Below are 8,134 nucleotides of genomic sequence, written 5' to 3'. Positions count from 1 at the left end.
CATCCCTCCTGTCCTTTGCAGGTGTGTCACTTTTCATCACAGCAGGTACATGTTGCACACCATTCAGGCACTGCTCTGTCATGTCACCTAAGTCCTGGACACGCTGTGCAGTGGGCATGGCTATTCCTATGCCATAGACGGGGACACCCTCAGGGGGCTCCCAGGGACCCCAGGTCTGGGGCGGGGCTAAACCCAGGTTTCTTTCCTTCCTCATGGACTCTTACTTGTCTTTAAATGTCATATGAGGGAGACAGAGAGACATAAAGACCTTTTCTTTTTCTCTAAATGACAGAGTAATAGAGACGCCAGGGTGGAGAGAGGAGTAATTTGAAGGCCACACAGAAGCTCACTTGCAATCTGCGTCCTCATTTCATCCAGGTTTCTCTGATCCCCGCGCTCTGTTTTCACAATCTGACTAAAAACAGTGACGTTAAACCAGAAATTAATCTCAATTTTTCACATTCTCCACAGACTCCCTTTTGAATTAGAAACGGTGTCTGAATTTATGTTAGTGTGTTCAGGACCCGAAAAGGCATATTACTTGGGGAAAATGTTTCCAGGAATAAACGTGGCGGTGCCCTGTGCACTAACCCATTCCAGGAAGAGAAAACTGAGCCAAAGGGACAGTCACACGCAAGTGCTCCTGGCTCTTTAGGGAACGCAGTGCTGGTCTCATCACACGAGAACGTTCTGGAAACCCATCGCACGAGGCCTGTAGAACGAGACCATGCAGGGTTGTGTCTCATACAAAACCTGTTTCCAGTGTTGGAACTCGTGATTTTTAAATGAAGTGCACTGATCAACACGAGAGCAGAGCTGTGGAGGGTTATTTTTATTTCTTGAGAGTGGAGGGCCATGGACAAATCCAGGTGTGACAAGCCATGCCCTGTGTCTGATTGTGTGATGGTGGGTGATGGATAAATGAGGACATGGTCCAGGTGAAGAGAAGGCGTGGGGGGAGGGGTCCCGAGATGTGTGGGGTGGGGATCAGAAGGGTCAGAGGAGCAGGTCCCCTCCCCTGGGGCGTCCTGCTCTGTGTCCTCCTCACATCCTCTGCCATCACCCTTGCGCTCAGTGTGGCATGTTTCTGTGCTTATCTGGACCGGTTGGTTACCTGGCCGGTGGAGGAGACCTCATCACCCCAGCCCCAGGCATTTTGGGCAGAGCCAGTCCAGAGGCCACGTGATAGACAGGGACAGAGCGTGGGGGAGGGGCTCAGTGCCGTCCCACAGGCTGCCTGTCCCTTGGGGGCTCGGCTCCCCGCCCGGCACCCTCGTCTGCCACAAAGGGCTGGAGGTTGGGCTCTTAGACGACCCCCTCCGTCTTCTTGTAAAGGGCAGAAATGGGACCTTCTGGAGCTCTTCCCATTTGCCCCCAGCTGGGTGCAGTCCTTGAGTAAAAGAAAATGAGCTGATGGGCTAATAAGAGATGAGGTGGGACGGGACATGGGCTGTGTGACTAGGAGGGGCATCAATGGGGCCGTAACTCATCGTTTTCTCCCTTGTCGGTAATGAAAACACACAAACTTGCCCTTTTGTGATGTGAACAGAAAATAAAATTATGCCCCCAACACCCCCATTAGGACGGCAGCGTTTATTCCGCCCGTGGCCTTGGGAACAGCAGGCATGAGCAGGGAGGTGACTCCCAGCTGTTGCCCGGGCAGTCAGGGCGGAGCAGCCACGTCGGGTGGCATCTTTGAAGAGGCACACGCTGCAGGCGAGGTGAGCCAAGCCTCTCTGCTTTTCTTTGTTGCTTCTCTAGCTGATGCCGCTCCTGAGAAGCCCCAGTGACTTCATGTCCACAGGGGCGGACGAACGGACAATTACAGACAGCGACACCAGCACGCACTGTGGACAACAATAAAGGGCAGGACAAAGGCACCATTCCTTGATCAATCCGGCAGCAGATTCACTTTCCCCAGCTTGAGAGGTGCAGGAGCCGGGCCCTGAAACCACATGGCGGGGCTTGTGGCCCTGACGCCACACAGTGGGGCCTCGAGGGCCTGACGCCACACAGTGGGGCTTCGTGGCCCTGACGCCACACAGTGGGGCCTCGAGGCCCTGATACCACACAGTGGGGCTTCATGGCCCTGACGCCACACAGTGGGGCCTCGAGGGCCTGACGCCACACAGTGGGGCCTCGAGGCCCTGACGCCACACAGTGGGGCCCTTGTGGCTGGAGTGCCTGGCTGTGTGCATGTCGGGGTGGAGAATGCTGTCAGTGGGTGGTGAGACTTACCTGCTCTGGTCCTGACCCTGTTGCTTTGGTCGCCTGACGTCTCTGTAGAGTTTGGTTGACAAAATGTGCTTGTTTCATGAAATGAGATGTCAGGGAGAAGAATGAAGGAAGCGGTTTGAAATGACCCTTAGCTGGTGCCGTGGGAAGGGGAATGACCATCTCACCAGAAGGACGCTGACTACTTGTGTCTTCCCACGGTCGCGGCGAGGGAGGCTTGGGAAGCCCGCATGGTGAGGACACAGGAGCGGGTGGCTGTGGCTCTGTCCTCAGTCCGGTACCTTCAGCTGCTCCTGCTCCTCTTCAGTCTGCAGCTGCACGGACGAGGGCCAGGGCGACGACGCAGGTCGTTCCAGGCTGGGTGGCTTCTGCGAGGACACTCGGGCTGCCCGTCAGCCTCTTCCTCATGGTCCCTTCATCCATGTCCCCTCTCAGCTCACGTCCCCCCAGCTCGCGTCCCCCCCAGCTCGCGTGCCCCCAGCTCACCTCCCCAGAGCAGCCACCCTGTCCCTTTGTGCTCAGCATCCACCTGAAAGGCCCCGACTCACCACCCACGTTCAGCTGGTCCATCTGGGACACCGTCTCTGTGCAAAGTCATGATCTTTCTGGTTGATAGTAGCTGTGTCCCTCTGAAATCGTGTCTGCTGCTTCATAGCTTCAGATCACTTTTACCTCCTGGGCGTTTATTTACGGAACTCCTCTTCCAGACCGCCAGTTCTCCAAGAGCAAGGCCCAAATGTGTGGTAACTTTCTCCGTCCAGCACTCAGGCCTGTGGGCCCAGTGCCCCTGCTGAGGGGTCGACGTGAGCAGAACGAGCACACCGCTGTGTGAGCTGCATGGAAGGAAGAGAGTGTGTGGGGAAGGAAGGAGGGGGTGATGGGCGAAGACGTGGGCACAGGCGGGGTGGGGTGTGGTGCTGGTGGCCCTGAATGCCGCCTCCTGGGGCCGTAGGGAAGTTTGGGGTTTGGTTTCAGCAGCAGTCCCTCGGCTCCCTTTGGCAAACAGCCTTGGGACATAAACATTCCCATTTCATCGGAAGATGGAACAGTTAGGACCTGACCAAAGGCCGGGTCTCAGGTATTTTCCCTGCTGCCAGGATTTCCACTTGGTGCTTCCGTGAGGCACCATTAGCGTCAGCACTTCCTCCCCCTGGGTGTTGTGGACAAGCTTACCTGCCCAGCAGAGGCACTTGGGGAAACTTACTGAGGCGGACTCTGCACTTCTGAGCACACAGTGCTTTCTTCTAGAAAGTGGATGTTTTCAGGCCATTAATTCCTAATGCAGACTAACTGCGCACTGGATTTGAATTGTGGACGGAGGCCAGGGCTCACGGGAGGGACAGGGGCGTCTGTGTCCCCAGGGGTGCGGGTGGCAGCCCTGTGCCGCCCTGTGAGGGAGCGCACCCCCTGGGAATGCGCCCAGGTCATCCCTTCCCCCAGGGGCTGATGAAGGGCCCTGGATGGGGCAGGCCTCGTGCTTACCCTTTGGACGAGAGACCCCACTGCCTCCGTGGAGCGCAGAGCTGGGTGATGGTAAGTGCTCTGAGTACACACAGGACACACAGGTGCGTGTGTGGAGAGTAGCAGCCTTGCCCAGGAGCTGGGGACAAGCTGACCCTCTGTGGGTCTCTGGGGGCCTGGCCTTCTAATGTCGGGTGACACCTTCAGAAAGGGGATGTGCAGATCAGGAAGATTTGGTCGTCCCTTGTGGATATGGGAGCAGCGTTTCTCCAGCAGAAGAGGTAGCTGCTGGAGACGGGGTAGGAGGGCAGTCTGGTGGTGTGGGTGGGTCAGAGGTCAGAGCTGGGGCATGCGGGGACAGGTGGTGACCACTGTGACAGCGAGAGCAGGCAGCGGGCAGTGGGTGCTCCCAGGTTCCCTTCCCTCCTGAGAGCCCTCTCCTCGCCACCTTGTACTGGCTCTGAAAAATACAAGTTTTTAATGAAAATGTTACTTTTGTGAACATGTCATGACTTTGTTATTGTTACTGTCAAATAATGGAGTGCGATGTGAAAGCCCTCTCAGCGCTGCGTTCTGGTGTGATGGGTGTCGGAGATGCTGACCAGGGAATGGAAGTCTCCCTGGGGCCCTCAGCCTTCCTGACGCGTGCAGAAGGGCGGCCCCTTTTAACCACTGTTTTCAACAATGGGGGATTCTAGTTAATACAGTTAGTCAAGGCAAGACATAAGATACGATTTCTGGAAGAGAGATGAAATATCATTTTCTACCTAAAAAGGAAGACGATGGAAACAGGTGGAAACTGATTTAAAGAACAATAAAATCTGACTAAGAGCATGAGAGACAAGTAAGGGAATATAACAGTTTCCTTCCATACCCTGATAACATGCATGGACATGTAAGGGGAAAATTTCTTGTTTGTGTTGCCAAATGCCTGAAGGTAGTAAGACACCAGTAGGATTTATAAGAAAACACCTGAACTTTACTGAAAAACAAACAGAAAGATTTGAATAAGTGGAAATATACTGTATTCTAGATGACAACACAATATCGGAAAGGTATGGAGTCCTCCAAGGCTGTTCATACAATTCCAGTAAAAATTTCCATAGGATGCTTCTCGGAACTTGAAAACTAATTTAAAAAATCAGAGCTGTTTTTTTAAAACACACACACATGCACACACACTCACGTACACACACGTGAATACACACGCAAACGCACATACACACGCACACACGCGCACATGCACACACGCGTGCACACACACGCACGTACACACACACATGCACGTGCACACATGTGAACGCACATACACATGCACACACGTGCACACACATGCATGCACATACGTGCACACACATGCACACACACGCGTGCACACACGTGCGCACACACGCATGCGCACACACGTACACACATACTCCCTGAGATGTACCTGATCATTGTTCTTTTTATTTCTTCTGGAAAGGCTGAAACTTATTCCACACAATTTAAATTCCAGTCTAATTACTTTTCTATTTTTCTGATGAATATTTGATTTTTATCTCTTTCATATCCCGGTTATAGAATTGTTCTAGAGAATTCACACAGTTAGCAAAGCTTTCTCACCTTTTTTGGATTTCCCTGAGGCCATGGTCCAGGCTCCCCACATTGGAGGTGGGACATCTGCAGTAGGACAAAGCTGCCACAGGATAGGTTAGAGCAGGGGTGTCCAAACTGCGGCCCGCGGGCCAACTGTGTCCCGTGATCCATTGACCCGCAGGAAATTCCAAACATATATTTAGTTTACTTAAATAAACCAGGTGAGGCAATACGTACTTCACCTCGAGTGAGTGGCCCGGCTGTTTCTGTATTTTACCGCACACGGCCCTTGGTGAAAAACATTGAAAAAAGTTTGGACACCCCTGGGTTAGAGCATCGGCTCCACAGAGCTCTGCGTCACCCTGACCACCCAAGTCAGGGCCATGACAGCGTCAGGTGACAAGCGTGACTGTCCCTGGGCATGTGGCCTGTGCGGACAGAGCGAGGGCTTGGGGTGGGGAAGTGGGGCCTGGAAGAAGAGGGCGAGGCCACAGGATGTGGGGACCGCGGGGAAGGGCGACGACCCCTCCAGTCTGGAAGCTGCTCTAGGAGGCTTTGGGGGCCAGGAAAGGTGCCAAGGGCAAGTCCCCTTTCCCTGAGGGCCAGTGCGCCCCATTTCAGCCCTGCCCGGCCTTCTGCTCAGCCCTGTGCTGCCCCCCGAGACCCCTCCTCTCCGACCTGAGATGTCTGCACTCCTGGACCCACAGGTCCCCGCATGTCCAAACGGGAGCTCGTTCTGCCCGGACATGGGGTTTGCTTATTTGGATTGTAAAAGGATAACGTGTTTATAGTAAGATGTTTCAAATTTTCACAATAAATAAATTATTTTACAAATGGCATTCTTTTGCTCATACAAATGTGAATGAGGAATGTTATGAAGGTTCTGATTCAACAACCCTGTCGGTTGGAGGTTGGCAGGGGCAGCCTGCTGCTTGTTACTGTACAGCCTGCAAATTGAGAAAGGTTTTTACATTTTTTGATGGACCAAAAAAATCAAGAAGAGAATCAGATTCCTTGACACGGGGAAATTATGTGCAGTTCCAATTCCAGTGTCCATAAATAAGTTTCATTGGCACACTGCCACACATTCGTTTACGGATTGTCTGCCCTGCTTTGTGCCACAACCAACACATCTGAGCCACGAAGCCCAAGTATTTACGGCCTGGCCCTTCACAGAAAATGACGTGAGAGCCTGCCTCTAACTGTTATGTACAATCCACCCTAAATCCTACGGACGGGGAATTCCTTACAAGTGTGTGACTGCTCAGTGTGCCCGCAGGCTGGGAGGTGATGAACTAGACAGGACGCGTGGCAGAATCAGCTCAGGCCCACGCTGGCACGTTTCAGTAGCGGAGGGGACTCTGCTCTGGCGGGACCTTCCGGATGGCTCGCGCCTATGTGAGCTGCGCGTGAGGCTCGGCTCGGCCCCGCGTGAGGCCTGGCCTTTGCTGATGTGACGTGGGCAGCTGCCCACGTCCCTGCACTTCACCTGGCTGTGACTGCGGCAGTGGTTAGGGGTGACCCCAAGTAACATGAAAAGAGCATGTGAGACCCACATGGCGTGGCTTCCGGGTTGGAGCTTTGCTTTCAATGGACACGATAGAAATCGAAGTACTAATAGGAGGTGGTGCTGATGTGTCCCATGTCTGCCCTTCTGATCCACATAAGAACCTGCCAGGGAGGAAACGTGCCCTTTTAGAGCTGAAGAAACAGAGGCAGAAGTTCAGTGCCTCGCCGGGCGTTTCGTGGGCTCTTACCAGCTGCGTCGTGGGGCCTCTCAGGTGACCTTCCATTTCTCACAGCTTTTTAAGGTGACTGTGTGACGCCCAAAAGGTGGAAGGCAGGTTCCCTGTCGGGCGGTGTGTCCTGATGTCGCCAACATCACAACTCATCCCAATCGGCCGGAGCCAGTCGTCTCTAAGGGCAAAGCTTCCCTCAGAGCTCGACTCGTGACACACGTGCCTGGGGACAGAAAGCCGCTGCGTAGGGAGGAGCGCGCCAGGCTTTGGGACCTCGAGGGGCGGCGAGCAGGAGGTGGGGGAGCCAAGGCTGCTGGTCCAGGACACGGAGGGTGTCAGGTGACTACTGCAGAGCGTAGGTGCCGGTCACTGTCACAGAAAGGGCCTTAAGGCTGACGACAGTGAGATGGGCCGGGCTTGTCTGTGCCAGGTGAGCCCCGACCTCGCACGCCCGTCCTTATCCGCACGGCGCCGACCGGCTGTGCGCTGCCAAGAAGTGGGGCTGATGCAAGGTCTTGTGAGAAAGTGATTCTTGCTCACACTGAGGGCCCTCTGTCTATTTCCTCCGGACTGTCTGCCACCCTGGCCCTGCCCTTGTCAGCGTGTGGCCCTGGGCACGTCTCCAATCGCTCTGAACATGGTTTTCTCATCTGTGATCCCAGGGTGAGAACCGCACCTGCTGCCTGCAGTGTCATGAGATGGATGACATGGGACAGTGCCCGTTGGGTTCACGCCAGCCACAGTCCACGTGGCACCTCTTCTCTGTCTTATTCTTCACTGTGACAGTCACGTTGCCGTTTCCGTCCTTATTGGGGCAACAAAGGTCGTCCTGCATGGCCCTCCTGCACCTCCACGTTCCTGCCCCCAGCTCTGGCGTCCGCACGTGGACTTGCCGCCCGGGGCAGACAAGACTGGGCTAAGCCATGGTCCTGAGCTGGGCAGCTGCCCCAGGATGCCAGTCTTGGGCTCTGACAGTGGACCCTCGGGGCTCACAGTTCTGGAGGCTGGAGCGCTCACTGTCATCCTTGCAAACCAAGTTCAAAGTTGTCTGGGAGGTACAGCCCCACACAGAGGCCGGGGGCTGGGGTAACCAGCAGCACGGCGGCGGGCAGCTGGGGGCC

This window comes from Rhinolophus ferrumequinum, chromosome 19, assembly GCF_004115265.2.
Source record: "Rhinolophus ferrumequinum isolate MPI-CBG mRhiFer1 chromosome 19, mRhiFer1_v1.p, whole genome shotgun sequence".
NCBI classification, from domain to species: Eukaryota; Metazoa; Chordata; class Mammalia; order Chiroptera; family Rhinolophidae; genus Rhinolophus; species Rhinolophus ferrumequinum.
The sequence above is the reverse complement of the archived record's forward strand: the minus strand, read 5'-3'. Positions refer to the sequence as shown.